Consider the following 19,725-nt stretch of genomic DNA (forward strand, 5'->3'; position numbering starts at 1 on the left):
TTGCGGTTGCTTAGCCTTATGGGCGTGTGTTGAACGTTGCTTCTGGAACGATCGGGTGGCCAGTTTGTCTTCGAGCCGTGATGCACTTCCTTTTCTTTTCACCTTTCAAACCATTACAAATAGTTCTCCATTCCACAGCCTTTGCAGGTTTGCCCAATGGCAGGACATTTACCTTTTTTTGTAGAAATGAAAATCCACACATGAAGCACAACTTCTTTTTCTGTGGCAAAATCTCTCTGTGTCCTGTGGCCTTGTACTTTGGCTTACTTTTCACATTCATGTCTAATTTACTCTGGGCACCTTTGGCCTCCCTGTTTGCTGCTTCTCGATCAGCACAATCTTCACCTCTGGCTGTCGTGAGAACTCATTGCAGACAAAGAGTTTCTCTCAGCATTTGTAGTCTGAACAAATTTGACAAGCATACGTCAATCACTCTAAGGCGGATAGCTTCCACCTCATCAAAGTCACTGAACTTGAAGTGTTTGAGCGTATCCAGTCTCTGAGCGAATTTGTCGATGGTCTCACCAGCTTTTTGTCATTTTTGAAGGAAGATGTACCTTTTGTGATTTACCTTTGCCATTTGCCTGAACTTGAGATTCAAGGTGTTATGAGTTCACTTTAAGGCCCACTGTAGTTCTCACCTATGTTAGCCTAACTGCTCATGTTGTAGGCTGCTTCATTTTATACATGTTACACACAGCACATTTGTTTTGTGCCACAATATTATTCTAGAAATAGGCTGGACATTATTTAATTATTCAGTACTTCTTCCTGGGACGCGGTCTAGACATTTCACACAAAGTCAAACATCATGCCCTGTTTTTCTCTGTGATTGCTCACTAACACATTATAACATATAGACATAACAAAGAGACCCAGCTGCTGTTTTCTAGCATGTCATGTTTTATCATATAAGCAGAGACTTGCCATTTTGAAAACAGAGCGAGGAATTTCTTGCAGTGGAAAGGTCTTAGGACAAGCGCGTCAGTGCTGCACAGTCTGAGATGCAGACCAACTAACGGCAAATGTCAGATATGGGGTCTGGCGCTAATTCCACAGATTACTGAAATATCACTATGCTCATGTAGTGAGCGTATGCTTAGGCAGATATATCCTTTGCCATGATAGGGTTTTTCATTGTGTATGGTTTATTAGTAATGCTAATTACACTGCTCAGTTGTAAATGTTTCTTATTGCATCTCAGTTGCTTCATGATAGAGCACAATAGTTTCAATAAATATTGTAAACTTTCCCCATGTCTCTTTTCTGTTTATCATGGACAAGCATGAATCAGAGAATGAAAGGTGATGATCTGTTACCACGGCTCCCTGGCAGGGGGCAAAGTGTTGTATTCGGGCGTGCCAATATACCTGTTACTCTGTGAAGGTTAGGAGGGCAGGTATGGCACTTCGAGCTAGTCGGATTTGGGCCCATAGGTACTGATGTGGTATGGTGAGTCAGTCCCTAAATACTGACATTCTGTGTTCCCAATCATAGTTCTGTTTCCAAACAGAATCCCTGCAACAAAAGCTGCTTTGATTTGACTGTATGTAATTTTGTCAGCTTGCTGTACTTTCTTTATGACTTCTTTTACTTTACATGTTTACCAGCAAGATTCTTGATGTACTTGATAATCTTTTTGCTGTCTGCTTCTATCACACCAATGAAATCATCAAACGTCTCTATCCAGTCAGTCCATCTGTCGCTGATATTCAGCTTTTTGGCAGTGGTGGCTTCAAGAAGGCGGCGGCATTGTAACCATTGGTAGAACTTATTCATGAGGGCAGTAAAGTTCTTTCCCATGTTGCTTGGTGATCTTGTTTATGCAAACTATCTCTGAGGCCTTGCGACGTGCTGGCCTCTGGGTCATCTTTGATAATGACAGAAAACGTGACCTCTTTCTTGGTCTCCATTGGAAAAGCAAACGTTCACGATTCTGATCACCACGCTCAGCCATCTGAACTTTGAAGACCTTTGGAGTTGTTGTGAGCTACACTCTGCAGCTTTGGTGGTGTGCCGATGCGAGTATGAATGGCTCTGCAAGCGCAAACCCAGGTGCTTGCTCTGGGCTCACTCCCTCCAGGGCTGTGGCATGATGACTCTCTTTATTCACTACTAGTAAGCAGATGACCGTTTCTTGTATCCCTTTGCCTTTAAGCATCTCTTTGTGTTGTCTGGCACCTGGTTAATCGGCGCTTCTGTTCGTAGCGTTGTTGTGCAATGTGCTGCTCTTTCAAAACCTGGTTGCATTCGCCTGTAGCGTTTTCACTCCGTATGATGTATAGCTTTGAGGTGCGTAGTAGCGCAGTACCTCTCTTTGTGGCATTCTCAGCAGGGTCTTGGCCAAAGATGTGTAGACTTCTCAGTGAAGCTTTCATTATCTTCAAAGGATTTACATGGTCTGGGGTTGCACTTTGACTCCACATGTTATGTTATGTTACCCGGTGTTTTGTAGAGCGCTCAGCTACTCAAACAGAGTGTCCCGGCGCTATCAGACCTAGCAAGGCACAGAACAAGGATAGAAGATGGAATTATTGGCAAAACAGCCAAGTTTTGAGATCCTTTCTGAATGACAACAAGTTATCAGTCTTCCTTAGAGACACAGGCAGTGCATTCCAAGATAGTGGCGCCACATGTCTAAAAGAGCGACCCCCAATACGAGCACGCCTAATAGCCGGTACTGAGGCCAGCGACAATGATGCAGAGCGCAAAGCTCTGAACGGCTGGTGCAGATCAATTCTGTTCCTGAGGTATCGGGCGCCCGTGCCGTGCAGGGCCTTAAAAGCTATAGTGAGAGTTTTGAAGGTGATACGTTTCCGCATAGGCAGCCAATGAAGAGATTTCAGAAGTCCTGCCGCGCCGGATCTACGGCTAAGGCCAAAAATCACTCTCGCTGCTGAATTCTGCACCACCTGTAGATGCGACAGGAGGTACTCAGGGAGGCCTAGATATAACACATTTGCATAGTCCAGCCTTGAACCTATCAAGGCCTGAACCTCAGTCCTCCTGTGGTCAAGGGACAAAAGTGGCAGAAATTTCCTCAACATTTTTAAAAGACCGTAGCACTGACCGACCAGGCCCAGAATCTGTGGTTTAAACGTGAGACAATTGTCCATCTTCACACCAAGATTCTTAGCAACCGCGGTATCAGTGGAAGGTGGAAATATATCCGCTGGTCACCAGGATTTCCAGCCAGGGACTTGAGGACAACTAAAAAAGAGAACCTCCGATTTATCCAAATTACCCTTCAACTGGTTCAATTGGAACCAGGCAAAGACAGCTCCCAAGCAGTTCTTAATATGCTCTCCATTGAAGTCCGTGTTTTTTTGCACGTGAAGAGAAGCTGTGTGTCATCGGCATATGAGACAATCTGGGCACCATAGGACTCAGCCAGTGCCGCCAAAGGGGACATATAGATATTAAAGAGAGTGGGACTCAAGATAGACCCCTGAGGGACTCCCACCTCCAATGGCGGCACTACGGCTGAGAACGGAGGCGCCCAGACTGTCTGTTGACGGTCAGAAAGAAAAGACTCAAACCATCTGAACACTGTCCCTTCCACGCCGATCTCCGAGAGTCTAGAAAGGAGACGGTTGTGGGGGACGTTGTCAAACGCCGCCGAGAGATCTAGCATCACCAGCAGTGCCTTTCCTTCGACATCCCGGACCTCTCTGATGGCCTCCGACACCTCCAGCAGAGCAGTTTCAGTGCTCATATTTGCACGAATTCCCGACTGGGTGTGATGGAGTAAATCATGAGTCTCCCAAAAATCCGAAAGAACAGACTGCACATGCTTTTCCACAACCTTTGCAAAGGCCGGGAGAAGAGAGATAGGCCGATAATTAGCGTGAGTACCAGAGTCAAGGGTAGGCTTTTTTAAGAGAGGAAGAACAAAAGCCTGTTTCTCTGTTTCCAGGCCTGCGGCACCACACCCATCTGAAGAGATTGGTTCAGAATAGGGTTAATTATGGGATTGATGATATGTGCTATTTTGGCCAGAAACTTGGCGGGACAGGGGTCCAATGGGGAACCCGATTTCAATTTGGCTAGAAAATCCAAAGACGCTATCGGCCCAAGAGTCGGAAAGTTAGACAATGTTGGCCTCACCGCGGTGGACAAAAAAGAAAGAGGCCCTGAGCTAGACGTCACCACCGCTGCATCGGGCGAAAAGGACGCCTGGATGCTTTGGATTTTATTGGCGAAAAAGCCTGCCAATTGAGCGACCCACGGTTCCGAAAAAGAACACTTTGGTGTAATGGAGGCCGGCGATGTTCATTCCTTCACTAGCGTGAACATTTCCTTACTGGTGTTCGCGGCCGCATCAATCCTCCTGGCGAAATAAGATTTCTTTTCCAGATACGCTAAATGTCGATTTGGCACTTCGACGGAAGCACACATGGCAACCACAAGCAGTTTGCTGGACCACGAAAAAGTCTCTGGGAAAGCACTGTTGATCTTTGGGTAACTCATTCCCTATCTTGTCATCAGTTGTAGCATCCTACCCAATCGGGTACTTGCCAATGACTACTAACACACAGTGCTAAGTATAACACGTCTTTATTATTCTGCGTGTAACCGCAAACTCAACATTTTAAACCTGCAATCACTTCACTACGATCTAATGCTTACATCAAAGTTCTACAGAGTCCATCAGTAGCCACAAGGGTTCCGTCATTACACACTCACACAACACTCCATTTTGCATAGGGCCTTCTATCAAATCGGTCCTGTCTACCATCGGGACAAGTGTAATCATTATTACTCTGGTTGTTATTTGATGTCCTTGGATGCCAATCTCTTGATGCAATCAAAATTCAAACTTCTACGTGTAGGCAGAAGGTCATTCACTGTACAGCCCTTTGCCGCTAGAATAGCACGCCTACACCTCTTTGGCGATCTCAGACCTTATTCAATTCAGGAAGTTGCTCAACACCCTATAACTGAGTATATAGATGAGGAATGGGGCAGTTGCTGAGCACCAGGAAGCCTTTTAATTAATTGTGTGCTCTAGAAATGTTTATATTAATAAAAAAGAAAAAGCAAGGCAGTAGGCCTTTTCAATCTATGCACCCAGAATTGGAACGATATTCCCATTTCCATCATGAGTGCCCTAGCGCTGTTTAAATTTAGTAAAGAGTTGAAGACTCACTCTTTAACTAACTATATCACATTGCATTAACCGTCCATAATCCTGCTTCCTCTTCTATCACTCATTGACTTTATGGTTACCATTATCTCTATGCAGCGCTCTGCTGCCTTTTGGCTAGGTCTGCGCTATAGAAATACCATACAAATTCATACAAACATACATAGGGCCTTATTAGGATATTGGTCGGAAACTAAATCACCCGACTCCTTTGGTTCTGCCCGACTTGCGGTCAGCGGTTCCGCCCGAACGATTATGATGCTTCCGAACACCGTTCGGAAGGACTCCTATGGGAGCCTCTGTTCTGACCGACAACACATGCTCCTATGGGGGAAATGGGTTTCTGTAGAAAACCTTGCACCCTGTGGCAGGCACCACAAGGTTGACCCTGATCCTATTGCCTTGAGATAGTTATTATTTCAAACTATCTGTTTTTTTCACTTCTTTTTAATCTTGGCACTTGGGAAACACTAAATAAAAGATGGTGGTGTTTTCCGGTAGCTATTTTTAACCCGCACTTTTTCATGCGCGGCACTTTTCAACATTTTTCAGCACCTCTCTTCTGAGAACTTGGACAGTTTAGTGTCTTCTAGATGCAGTGTGAGCAAAGTCCCCCTCATTGAGGGGTGCACTTCACTGTATCTGTATTTCTCAGTCCCAAATGACGATGCTCCGCCAGTGAGGTGGGCTGATGGGACGTGTCTCAGTATAGTGGAACTGAGTCCATTGGGTTTTTCTAGCTTAACAGTCTCACCATTTTGTTGACCAGTGTTCTCCTTGTTTTGTTATTTAGGCACCACAAGGTGCCTGCACACTGTGCATGGTTGTACAGGGTGGTCCCATTGGTGCCCCCTCGACCCCCAACCGGAGGACTCCGGATGAAGGGGGGCCTGCTAGGAGCCCCCAAAGTCAGTTTCAGACAGCCTTTTCGTGTCGAATAGACCAAGCCGGAAAGGCTGTCAGAATCCGACATCGTAATCGGTCGGTCAGAAACGCGGCCTGTAGAGCTGTACGAATCGGCGCAGACCGACTCAGACTCTCTGAATGCCGTTCTGAACCGATTTGAAATGACCGAACGGTTTCCTTTCCAACAGCGAGCATCGTAATGGGTCGGTCGGAATTGTTTCCGACCAAGTCGGGTGGATGGGTTCCGAGACAGTCTAGGAGAATCCAACTGTTGGTCGGAGGCTTTCCGACTAACAGCGTAATGAGGTCCATAGTCTCTATGATATTATAACGACATGGCCATTTAGAAAGACACACAATGTGGAACATTATATGTCTACCAGCCATTAAAGGCGCAATTCATAAATGCTGGAAAGGAGTACTTTGTAAATAAGCAAGAGACAAATGTAACTTTTTTCATTACAATAAATAACAAAATTCATGGCTTTATTAATTGTAAAATGTAATACCATGTGTATGTTCTAGAATGTGTATGAAGTCAATAAAAAAATCTCGAAAGGTTCAACTCAAGAAGAGTATGAAATGCATGAAAAACTAGATCTGATATAGCCCTCCCAGATGTGATAATAAACATACAATTATTAAAAGGCAGAATTTTTGCTTCTTTACAGTTATAATTAGGGCTCCTGGTTTTAGGGTATTTTTTTTTTTTTTACTTTTCCATCTGTATTTATCCCTATTTTATTTTTTGGCCTTCTTATTGGTATTTTTCCATATTTATTTTGTGTTTTGAGAATGAATGTAGAAGTAAAATTGTATATTTCAACATTTATTTAACTGGAAAACATGCACTCATACTTTGATGCCAGCCACGTTTTAGCTAATAAAGCAGCCAAACATAACAAAACACTACACTCACAGGTAGATATTAGCATTACATATAAACATTTATTAACATATGCCTTCATTTAAAGAAGTTAGATTTTTTTTTAACCTCCATGTCACAGGGGTTTCCAAATAGTAGCTCTACGGCTACCTCTGAGTAGCTCAGCTGTGTTTCAGCCCAGCTTGTTAAATTAGAAAGCTTTTGCTTGGTTGAATGAATATACATATAACAAAATATAAATTATACAACACTAATAATATTAGTAGCTCTCAATAAGTTTCATTGCACATAAGTATCTCTCAGTTCAGAAAAGGTTGGAGAACCCCGCTCCATTATGTCTATCTGCTCAGCTGTTGGCCTTGAATTCATGAAGGACAGCTTGGCGAGTCATTCACAAAAAGCACCATTTTCTGTATTTTTCTGCTTTTAAAAATAAATATAGACAGGAACCACATTGCTTTCTGTCTATATTTATTTGTAAAAATCAGTAAAAAAACGGAAAACAGGGAGCCCTACATATAATGCATGCATTTTTAAATTGCAGATAAAAAGTTGGTAGTTGGATGCAGGAGGTGAAATGTATTACTGGCTGAACTTAATAAAGGGTCATAAAGTTAATCATGAAAAATGTGTTTCTTTAGAGAACTCACCCGATTTGAACTACTTTTCTGCAATTGTTATTCTTCAGCACGTTCCATGCATTTATACATTTTTTACACGTGCAACATAATCCACAATTTGCTTTCTAGTTTTCAAAATCCAATACAAATTGTTCATACCTCAACAGCTCAAAAGTAATGAAAATACCACACAATGATTGCAATGCAGCTCCCCAGCATCTTCTAGAACAGTTATACTCGAAGTACACATGCGGCCCTCCAGACCTTGACATGCAGCCCTCCAGACCTTGACATGCGGCCCCCGGTCTCCAGAACAGGGTTGCGGTTTACTCGACTCAGCACTAACATCAAAAAGATGTTCAATAAACAGGCAAGACTTCATTTGAAGGTTAATTGAATGTTTTTTGTATTTTGTATTTAATAGTATTTATAGAGCTATCATTCATCTATAGGGACATCACGGCACTAGGATGGGTTAGAGTGCAGGTCCGTTTGGTTCTTAGGTAGGATCAGAATCTAGGATAGATTTTTTGTTTTTTCTGAACAGCAGGTGATCAATCTGTCAGGCGAAGAGCAAGGGGTAGGTTGTTCCAAAGGACCGCAGCTAGTTTGGAAAAGGACAGGTCGCCCATTCTAACCTTGGATGTAAGCTTGACTGAGGCGAGGGCTTGATGGCACAATCTCAAGTTGCTCACAGGCACATGGAATTGTAACATATCTTGCAAAATGTGTGGTCCTTTGTATTTTTTTTTATTGTATATTAATTTAGCTGCAGCGTTCCTGACCAGCTGAAGTCTGGAGAAAAGATAGTCAGCCATGCCAACATACAGGGCGCTACCGTAGACAAGTCTGCTCAAGAGCAGAGCTGTGTTACTGTTTGTCTGCAATTTAGTGGGATCCAGGGAGCGAGTCATCTGAAAAGTTTCAGTGTAGAAAAGGCTTTTCCGCACAAAGTGCGTACTTGGTCTTGCATAGATAGGGTGTCATCAAAGATGATGCCCAGATTTGTTGCTGCTCGCTTGGATTCTGGGGCGGTGCCTAATGCCTGGGGCCACCAGCTATTGTTCCAGATTGCCTGGGCACCCCCGAAGAGCAGAATTTCAGATTTCCTGGCATTTAGTTTTAAGCAGTGCTGAGACATCCAGTCTGCGAGTTCAGTGAGACAATTTATTAGGTTGTTCTTAGTCTCAGTGTTGGTCAGTCTGTTTATCAGGGGATCACCAATTGCGTGTCATCAGCGTATGAGCAGATTTCAAAACCCCATTTCCTACTAATATCCGCAAGAGAAGAAACGTATGCATTGAAAAGGGTGGGACTCAGGTTGCTCCCTGCGGGACTCCATACTTAATGCTCTTTGAGATGGAGGTACAGGATCCCTTTTGGATTGTTTGGGTTTGATCTTTCAAAAATGAGGCGAACCATGACAGGGCTTTCGAACAGATCCCTTTTTTGTGTAGGATATGGAGTAGCTTATTGTGTGATACTGTGTCGAAAGCGGCAGTAAGATCTAGTAGAATCAAAGCTATGTCTCTGCCTTGATCCACTAAGGATCTAATATTGTCAGACACAGCCGATCATATATTCCAAGTCCTGCTTTCTTTAAAAGGGGGAAAAACAGTGTTTTCTCAAATATCTGGGAATGTGGCTTGCTCCAGAGGTTGGTTGAGGATTTTGATGACGTGCGGAGATAGAACCGACACTAGTCTGGTTAAAATAAAATGTGGGCAAAGATCAAATGGAGATCCTGCCTTGACCTCAGTCATAGCTTTGTCCCCCTCTTCCTCTGAAAAAGGAGTCAAAGTGTCAAGATGGATTTGTGCAGAGGGATGAGGTGCCAAGTTTCCCCAGTCAATATTGGTGTCTTTAGCAGGGTTGTCAAAAGAAGTGTAGACTTTTGTTACTTTGTCAGTGAAAAAATGATTAATTAGTTCACAGTTCTCTGTCGTGGGAGCCATGGCTTGGGATAGGCTGGTGGGCTTACAGAGTTCGCTAATAACTTTGTAAAGTTCCTTGGATGAGCTGCCGTTATCTTCGATCCTTCTTGTGTATTAGTTTGTTTTGGCATTTTTTATGGCATGGTGGTAATTTTTCAGTTTGGCTAAGTAGTTTGTCTATCTATGCTGTCCTTTGACAGTCTCCATTTATGCTCCAAAGTTCAACATTTATGTTTGTTTATTTTTAATTCAAGAGTGTACCATCTTTCGGATATACGATTGGAAACCGGTTTGTTATTAAGTTTTAGAGGTGCATTTATTAAGGGATTTCTTAATCTCTTGTTGTAGGTGAGCAGCTGATGTGCTAGCACGAAGAAAGTGAAGTGTGTCAGAGTTGTGATAGGTGAAGTGGGTAGAGAAGGCTTTTTGGGTGAATAGGTTCCAGGCTATTTTCCCTGATTAATAAGTGGGTTCAGTCTTGGATAGCTTGATTGGTAAAGCTAGGGAAAAAGAAATTAGGGAATGGTCTGTCCAAGAGAGTTGTTTAATCTCATGGATGTTAATGCTCGTTATGTTGGAGAACATTAAGTCCTGGGCATGTCCAGCCACATAGGTAGGGTCCGAGATCCTCTGAGTTAATTGCATCATGGCCATATCATTTTTCAGGTGCGTAACACCTGGACTAGTGGTATTTTCATAAGGGAGGTTAAAATCACCTACGATGAGAAACTGTTTCTGTTTTAGACAGAGAGGGAAGAGTTGAGTAAGTAAGTTAAAGGCTCCAAGCTTACCCATTTACCAGCGATCTCTCTTGGAGACCTAGCTATTATCTGCAGAAAGGTGAAATCTGGATCCCCCTCAGACCCCATGAGACCAGCCAACTTTTTAAAGGCGCTGGACTTCTTCCTTCCTTCTCTGGCCACACTCCTTAATCTTTCCTTCTCATCAGCCACAGTACCCATATGTTGGAAACAGGCTTGGGTTACTCCCATAATTAAAAAACCTACTCTAGATCCTGCAAAGCCGGAAAACTACAGGCCCGTTTCACTGCTCCCTTGGGTGTCTAAATTAGCTGAAGCCCATGCGAACACCGTACTCACTGACCATCTGACCAAAAATAACATCCTGGACCCTTCCCAACATGGGTTTAGGCCTGGACATAGTACGGAGTCTGCCCTTCTTTCCACTACGGAACACCTCCGGAGGATTATGGACACCAGTCAGAGTGCTGCGCTGATATTGCTCGACCTCAGCGCAGCATTCGACACGGTCTCTCATGATATCCTACTGAACCGCCTGGAAAGCATTGGGATCAGTGAACTGGCACTGGAATGGTTTCGGTCATTCCTCACAAGCAGATCCTTTTGCGTGTCAGCCCCCCCTTTTATCTCCCAATCTCACGCGATCGGCCAAGGAGTCCCGCAGGGCTCTGCCCTTAGCCCAAATCTTTTTAATGTGTATATGCAACCTCTTGCGGCAGTGGCTAAAGAATGGGACCTCACGCTGGTGTCGTACGCTGACGACACCCAGCTGGTAATCACTCTCACGGAAGTGCCCTCTGCCACTGCCACAAGATTGAGGGATGGGTTAGCCGCAGTCGCCAACTGGATGACTGCAAACTGTCTACAACTAAATGCAGGAAAAACCGAGGTGTTACTCCTGGGCAAGAACACCAGTGGTTGGAATGACCATTGGTGGCCCCCCTTGCTGGGCCCCACCCCCCTCCCAAATCCCTGGTGAAAAACTCAGGAGTATGGTTGGACTCCGCACTGAATTACCAATCGCATACCAAAAAAGTTGCAGCCACATGTATTGGGTTGCTGAGAAGCCTTAATTCCATCTTGGGCTTCTTCGACCCCAAAACACGGCAGCTCATTGTCCAATCCACCATCCTTGCCCGGCTGGACTATGCGAACATTCTTTTATTAGGCGCTAACAAAGCCGAGATAACCAGATTCCAGCGTATTCAGAACTCGGCGGCCAGGGCGATTGTAGGCCTACCCAGAAGATGCTCGGCTAGAGACACCATACAGAGGCTCCACTGGCTGCCTATGGAAGCTCGCATCCAGTTTAAGGCTCTCACCATTGCTTTTAAAATTCTTAAAACTGATGGCCCCGAACTTCTTCGATCATTGCTAACACCTTACACCCCCCAACGCAATCTTCGCTCCGTGGGTCAACACTTAGTTGTGGTCCCTCACACGAAGCTTTGCCGTATCGGAGGTCGCTCCTTCAGACTAATGGGGGCGAAATTATGGAACTCCCTGCCCTCCACATTCGCTGCCTCAACAATCTGTCTGCTTTCCGTAAAGCACTAAAAACGCACCTCTTTCCACTTCTGTAGTCTCTTTTCCCTCCCCCCCCTCCTCAGTAGGTTGTGTTGTGGTTCTTAGCGCCGGGACGCCCCGTTGCTGGGGCAGCTGTCGCGCTCAACAAAACACATAACATAACATAATCCAGAATGATGACCAATAGGGTTATAAATAATTGCGCCTACCCAGTAATATGTGGTCTCCATTCAAAACTGAGAAAGCTAGGATCTCATGGGAGCCAGCTTGGGTAATTGTGGTGGGAATGCAGGAAAGATGTTCTTTGAAAAGGATGACTATGCGACTGCCTCTCTTGCCTTTTCTATCCTGTTTTAATATTGTATAACCAGATGGTAGGGCAGAGACAATGTTGGGGGTATTATCATCGAGCCAGGTTTTGGTGGCAAAAGCCAAATCTGGCCTTAAATCGTCAAGTATGTCCTAAATCCCAGTGCTATTTTTCAGGAGTGATATGATGTTGAAATAGATACAGTTCAGGGTCAGGTTACTGTGATGGGGGTTTATATCAACCGCTGTGGGTAGGGTGTGGATATCTTGGATTCCCCATTTGCAGTCAAGGCAGGAAAAAGGTCCTTCGACCTCCGCCGGAGAAACTTTTGTGTGGCACATATTAAAGTTTTGTTTGTCCACCAGTTTCAAGAGCCCATATTGTAAGTATAAAAGAGGGGGAGGTCTTTTTGAGGTGTGAGGGGCAACATTTCTAGCCCCTGGGCCCGGTCAGGCACGGACGGGCGCAGACGGGCTTGCCTTAGGCGCGCCTGCTGTGTGCGCTTCCAATGCGCGTCGAGGCAGGCATCTGTTTTTATGATGCCGGTTGGGCAGCTAGGCTGCCAACCGCCGCTATACTTCCTGCCGGGAGTGGGACACTTCCGGTCTGCGTCAGATTCCCTCCACACAAGCGGAACAATCCATGGTGGAACAGGTACGACGCCGAAGTGACCGAGTGCAATGTGCAAATAAGCGTTATTACTTTCAAGTAAGTCAGAGGAAATGAAGCAAGTCTAAAAGGAGTTAAAATGTTTTGTTTGTTAAAAATCTGGTATATTTTAAAAACGTTCTAAGGCAAATGCAAATGCAATGCAAATGAAAGAAATTAACTAACTGGAGTGTCCTGCACCACTTGATTTTAGAAACACCATCATTTTTAAAGACATCTTGCAGCAAAAGTTTAAAAATATGACAAAGTCTCTTCAAAATGTAAAAATTCATTTAATTAACCTGCAGAACCACCTTTTCACCTAAGCATATCGGATTATATCAGTGCATTGAGAAGTGTTAATTTAAAAGTGATAGTTTTCAAGCATTAATTTAGAAACATTAATACCCCTACCCTGACAACAATTCTAATGGTGAACTAAAGAGGCAAACCAGTTGTTATGTGCCCTCTTTAAGTGGCCTTGGCTCCTATTATAAATGAACACATTATTGGTTACTAACTCAAACACAGGAGAAGTTTTTGACCAGAGGGAAGTCATGTATTTCGAGATCTTTCGAGAAAAGGAGGAAAAATTAAATAAAACAATTGCCTAGGATCACTCAGTTTGGTAAAGTGGGGAAGCTGAGATTAATTCCATATTTTTTGGTTTCACATTGTTCAATTCAGCCACTAAATGATATGCTTCACTTACCCTAATTCCTCCTTACCGCCAATTTCCCTCAAACCCCCCTTGCCCAACCGCCGCCCTGCTGGCAAGTAATGTGGCCCTCAGTCACATCATGGAACAAACTTTTTGGCCCTTGGGAAAATGTTTGCAAGTACCTATGTTCTAGACGTTCACGCATCACCTTTCATTTCTACTGCTTCGAGGTATACTGAAGATATTAGCGTTTCCTCAAGTGGTAATAATATCCGTAATTCAGAAGTAATTCAAGTGGAGTGGAAAGTGCATGCATTAACATTTAATTATTTAAAAAACTGTTTCCCTATTCCTACAAACTCATATTTTCCTCACATTGCTCTAATGGCAGCAGTTATTTTAAGAGAGCACCCTATTTAGAAGTATCACAAACATGTTGCATCTCTTTTTAAGGTTTTCACAATTTGATACCTTGAATTCCAAAATGGCTACCAGTATGAAACTTAGACAATATATGGGTTACTGCAAAGCTAATTGAACATATCAAAAACAATGCATTATGGACTTCCATTTTCATAGAGACTTGGGAAGGCACAGCATGTGTTAGGTGGTTAAGCTTTGAAGCACCTTGCAGTGTCCTCATTAGGTACATTGGGGGCGTTTCCTTTCTTATAATACATAATATTTCCAACGAAGTACAAGTATTTTTTTATTGAATCTTTTCTTGAACACTTTGTGCATGCAATAATATGTACTCATGACATTATTTAAAACCATTAAACTCTCCTAAGTCTAGCATAATATTAGAGTAAGATGTATAGCTTATGGTTTCGGCAGAGGAGTGCTAAATTAAATAGCAGGAAGTATTTTGTTGCTGGTAGAGAGCAAACCTTATGTTTCAATATTTACACACCAAGCATAAAGAAAACATTTTAAGTCACATCCGGTTGTAAAATGCAGGACAGTTGGCTCCTGCTGCTGGTAGTCGTGCAGCAGAGGTGCCTGCACAAGAGGTGACAGAACTAATTAAGCTCGTGGTATTTTCTTCGTTTTCCTTTAGATATGCCAGTCGAGCTGAAACAATGCTGACATTCTCACAGGGAAATAGATTAAAAATGCAGAGTTGGCAGAGGGCCACATGACTGTCATCTTAGTTTCCGTTTATGACAGAAAGGAGAAGGCCAAGGGAGGTGGGTGCTGCCTGAAAATGGTGCCTGGGCCTTTGCCTACAGGAGCACTATGATGCCACCAGCCGACCAGCCGCTAGTAGTAAATTATTACTGGTGACGGCTTACTGTTCTGGTAAAAGAACTTGCTTTTAATAAGAAAGAGGTTAAATACCTTCCTAGTTCAAAAGCAGTTTCTATATATATTATATATATAACCTGCAAAGCTACTTATGGAAAGAGGTACTTTCAGAGGGCTTGAAGTATAAACACTAAATAAATTCAAAACTGAACACAAGTTCTAAAACACTGATCAGCAGAACAGAAAAGCCAAATCTTTTATTTCATAAAGTTTGTACATATATGCTTGTTTTCTCCTGCTTGCAACAGATTGTATCTTTTAATTCAAATTACTCTGGGATGTAGAAAGGACCATGTAGATAAAAAGGCTTTGCTGTGCTATCTTGCAGGATAAAATCATTACTTTTGGGTGACTACAACTTTGAATATCATCTAATTACGGTGTATAGTTTATTTCTTTAGAAACCTACGAATGTTCTATAGTGTCCTGATTTTTTTTATCAATGTGGGTTAAAAAGCCAAAATGGTTCAAAATAAAACCGAAATTGTACCATACAATACCATTAACGCCCACAATTTGTTTTTGAGTGCTTCAGAATTTGCTTTAGATTGCTACATAATTTGGTCAACCCTGCTATTAAAGAGCCCCTCCATTTCCAGTGGCCTGGAATATAATGTACTTAAACAGAATTAAGAAGTGGTTGTCATCTGCAGGTATTACTCAGACATTCACGCTCTCTTTATAGTTGAGGAATGTGGGACCCCTTTCTTCAGCTATGTTTAATACCTGTTTTATGAGATCTGTCTTCTTCTCCTAGTCTCGCTCTTATTTAAGGCCCCCCTGAATCTGTCATCTTGTGTCTGATACTTCCCTCTCAGTGTCACTCTGAGTCGCAGTCACCCTGACCCTGTTACTCTGCCCCATGCCTCCATCTACCTCAACGACTCCTTGGGGAACAAGCATTGGCATAGCCAATAGGTCTCACCTTTGGGACCTTATACGTGTTTACAAAAACAACAAGTGATGGACTGAATGTGGATCAATGTCACACACTCCCCCAGTCAAAAGATCTGGGCCCAAATCCATCGTTTTTTTGCACTCCACACCACCCTGGGTTAGACAATGGCGATATGCAAATCAGCTCTGACCCTGTTGCCCCATGGGAACAGTCCAGTCCGAACTACAAAAGCCATGTCCTTCCCAGAACGGAATCAAGCATCCGAGGACCGGACCGGTTTCGAGGTAACACCTCTCTTCAGCCCGGCTAGCTTGACTCCAAGTGGTGTGGAGTGCCTGGGACCCACGTCTGGGCATCCCCAGCGCACTTAGGGCGGCAATTGCAAAAACAACAAGTGATGGACTGAATGTGGATCAATGTCACACACTCCCCCAGTCAAAAGATCTGGGCCCAAATCCATCGTTTTTTTGCACTCCACACCACCCTGGGTTAGACAATGGCGATATGCAAATCAGCTCTGACCCTGTTGCCCCATGGGAACAGTCCAGTCCGAACTACAAAAGCCATGTCCTTCCCAGAACGGAATCAAGCATCCGAGGACCGGACCGGTTTCGAGGTAACACCTCTCTTCAGCCCGGCTAGCTTGACTCCAAGTGGTGTGGAGTGCCTGGGACCCACGTCTGGGCATCCCCAGCGCACTTAGGGCGGCAATTGCAAAAACAACAAGTGATGGACTGAATGTGGATCAATGTCACACACTCCCCCAGTCAAAAGATCTGGGCCCAAATCCATCGTTTTTTTGCACTCCACACCACCCTGGGTTAGACAATGGCGATATGCAAATCAGCTCTGACCCTGTTGCCCCATGGGAACAGTCCAGTCCGAACTACAAAAGCCATGTCCTTCCCAGAACGGAATCAAGCATCCGAGGACCGGACCGGTTTCGAGGTAACACCTCTCTTCAGCCCGGCTAGCTTGACTCCAAGTGGTGTGGAGTGCCTGGGACCCACGTCTGGGCATCCCCAGCGCACTTAGGGCGGCAATTGCAAAAACAACAAGTGATGGACTGAATGTGGATCAATGTCACACACTCCCCCAGTCAAAAGATCTGGGCCCAAATCCATCGTTTTTTTGCACTCCACACCACCCTGGGTTAGACAATGGCGATATGCAAATCAGCTCTGACCCTGTTGCCCCATGGGAACAGTCCAGTCCGAACTACAAAAGCCATGTCCTTCCCAGAACGGAATCAAGCATCCGAGGACCGGACCGGTTTCGAGGTAACACCTCTCTTCAGCCCGGCTAGCTTGACTCCAAGTGGTGTGGAGTGCCTGGGACCCACGTCTGGGCATCCCCAGCGCACTTAGGGCGGCAATTGCAAAAACAACAAGTGATGGACTGAATGTGGATCAATGTCACACACTCCCCCAGTCAAAAGATCTGGGCCCAAATCCATCGTTTTTTTGCACTCCACACCACCCTGGGTTAGACAATGGCGATATGCAAATCAGCTCTGACCCTGTTGCCCCATGGGAACAGTCCAGTCCGAACTACAAAAGCCATGTCCTTCCCAGAACGGAATCAAGCATCCGAGGACCGGACCGGTTTCGAGGTAACACCTCTCTTCAGCCCGGCTAGCTTGACTCCAAGTGGTGTGGAGTGCCTGGGACCCACGTCTGGGCATCCCCAGCGCACTTAGGGCGGCAATTGCAAAAACAACAAGTGATGGACTGAATGTGGATCAATGTCACACACTCCCCCAGTCAAAAGATCTGGGCCCAAATCCATCGTTTTTTTGCACTCCACACCACCCTGGGTTAGACAATGGCGATATGCAAATCAGCTCTGACCCTGTTGCCCCATGGGAACAGTCCAGTCCGAACTACAAAAGCCATGTCCTTCCCAGAACGGAATCAAGCATCCGAGGACCGGACCGGTTTCGAGGTAACACCTCTCTTCAGCCCGGCTAGCTTGACTCCAAGTGGTGTGGAGTGCCTGGGACCCACGTCTGGGCATCCCCAGCGCACTTAGGGCGGCAATTGCAAAAACAACAAGTGATGGACTGAATGTGGATCAATGTCACACACTCCCCCAGTCAAAAGATCTGGGCCCAAATCCATCGTTTTTTTGCACTCCACACCACCCTGGGTTAGACAATGGCGATATGCAAATCAGCTCTGACCCTGTTGCCCCATGGGAACAGTCCAGTCCGAACTACAAAAGCCATGTCCTTCCCAGAACGGAATCAAGCATCCGAGGACCGGACCGGTTTCGAGGTAACACCTCTCTTCAGCCCGGCTAGCTTGACTCCAAGTGGTGTGGAGTGCCTGGGACCCACGTCTGGGCATCCCCAGCGCACTTAGGGCGGCAATTGCAAAAACAACAAGTGATGGACTGAATGTGGATCAATGTCACACACTCCCCCAGTCAAAAGATCTGGGCCCAAATCCATCGTTTTTTTGCACTCCACACCACCCTGGGTTAGACAATGGCGATATGCAAATCAGCTCTGACCCTGTTGCCCCATGGGAACAGTCCAGTCCGAACTACAAAAGCCATGTCCTTCCCAGAACGGAATCAAGCATCCGAGGACCGGACCGGTTTCGAGGTAACACCTCTCTTCAGCCCGGCTAGCTTGACTCCAAGTGGTGTGGAGTGCCTGGGACCCACGTCTGGGCATCCCCAGCGCACTTAGGGCGGCAATTGCAAAAACAACAAGTGATGGACTGAATGTGGATCAATGTCACACACTCCCCCAGTCAAAAGATCTGGGCCCAAATCCATCGTTTTTTTGCACTCCACACCACCCTGGGTTAGACAATGGCGATATGCAAATCAGCTCTGACCCTGTTGCCCCATGGGAACAGTCCAGTCCGAACTACAAAAGCCATGTCCTTCCCAGAACGGAATCAAGCATCCGAGGACCGGACCGGTTTCGAGGTAACACCTCTCTTCAGCCCGGCTAGCTTGACTCCAAGTGGTGTGGAGTGCCTGGGACCCACGTCTGGGCATCCCCAGCGCACTTAGGGCGGCAATTGCAAAAACAACAAGTGATGGACTGAATGTGGATCAATGTCACACACTCCCCCAGTCAAAAGATCTGGGCCCAAATCCATCGTTTTTTTGCACTCCACACCACCCTGGGTTAGACAATGGCGATATGCAAATCAGCTCTGACCCTGTTGCCCCATGGGAACAGTCCAGTCCGAACTACAAAAGCCATGTCCTTCCCAGAACGGAATCAAGCATCCGAGGACCGGACCGGTTTCGAGGTAACACCTCTCTTCAGCCCGGCTAGCTTGACTCCAAGTGGTGTGGAGTGCCTGGGACCCACGTCTGGGCATCCCCAGCGCACTTAGGGCGGCAATTGCAAAAACAACAAGTGATGGACTGTATGCTCAGACGTGAGTCCCAGGCTCTCCACACCACTGGAGTCAAGCTATCCAGGCTGATGAAGGCTGATAGCCAGAAACCGGTCCTTGGATGCTTGATTCCGGTCTGGGAAAGACATGGCTTGGTAGTTCGGACTGGACTGTTCCCATGAGGCACAGGGTCAGAGCTGATTTGCATATAGCCAGTGTCTAACCCAGGGTGGTGTGGAGTGCAAAAAAACGATGGATTTAGGCCCAGATCCTTGTACTGGGGTGAATGTATGACATTGTTCTACATTCTGTCCATCAACTGTGTTTTTTGCAATTTTCACCCCGAGTGGGCTGGGTATGCTCAGACGTGAGTCCCAGGCTCTCCACACCACTGGAGTCAAGCTATCCAGGCTGATGAAGGCTGATAGCCAGAAACCGGTCCTTGGATGCTTGATTCCGGTCTGGGAAAGACATGGCTTGGTAGTTCGGACTGGACTGTTCCCATGAGGCACAGGGTCAGAGCTGATTTGCATATAGCCAGTGTCTAACCCAGGGTGGTGTGGAGTGCAAAGAAACGATGGATTTAGGCCCAGATCCTTGTACTGGGGTGAATGTATGACATTGTTCTACATTCTGTCCATCAACTGTGTTTTTTGCAATTTTCACCCCGAGTGGGCTGGGTATGCTCAGACGTGAGTCCCAGGCTCTCCACACCACTGGAGTCAAGCTATCCAGGCTGATGAAGGCTGAAAGCCAGA

The sequence above is a fragment of the Lissotriton helveticus genome, chromosome 5_1 (assembly GCF_964261635.1).
Source record: "Lissotriton helveticus chromosome 5_1, aLisHel1.1, whole genome shotgun sequence".
In the NCBI taxonomy this organism is placed as follows: domain Eukaryota; kingdom Metazoa; phylum Chordata; class Amphibia; order Caudata; family Salamandridae; genus Lissotriton; species Lissotriton helveticus.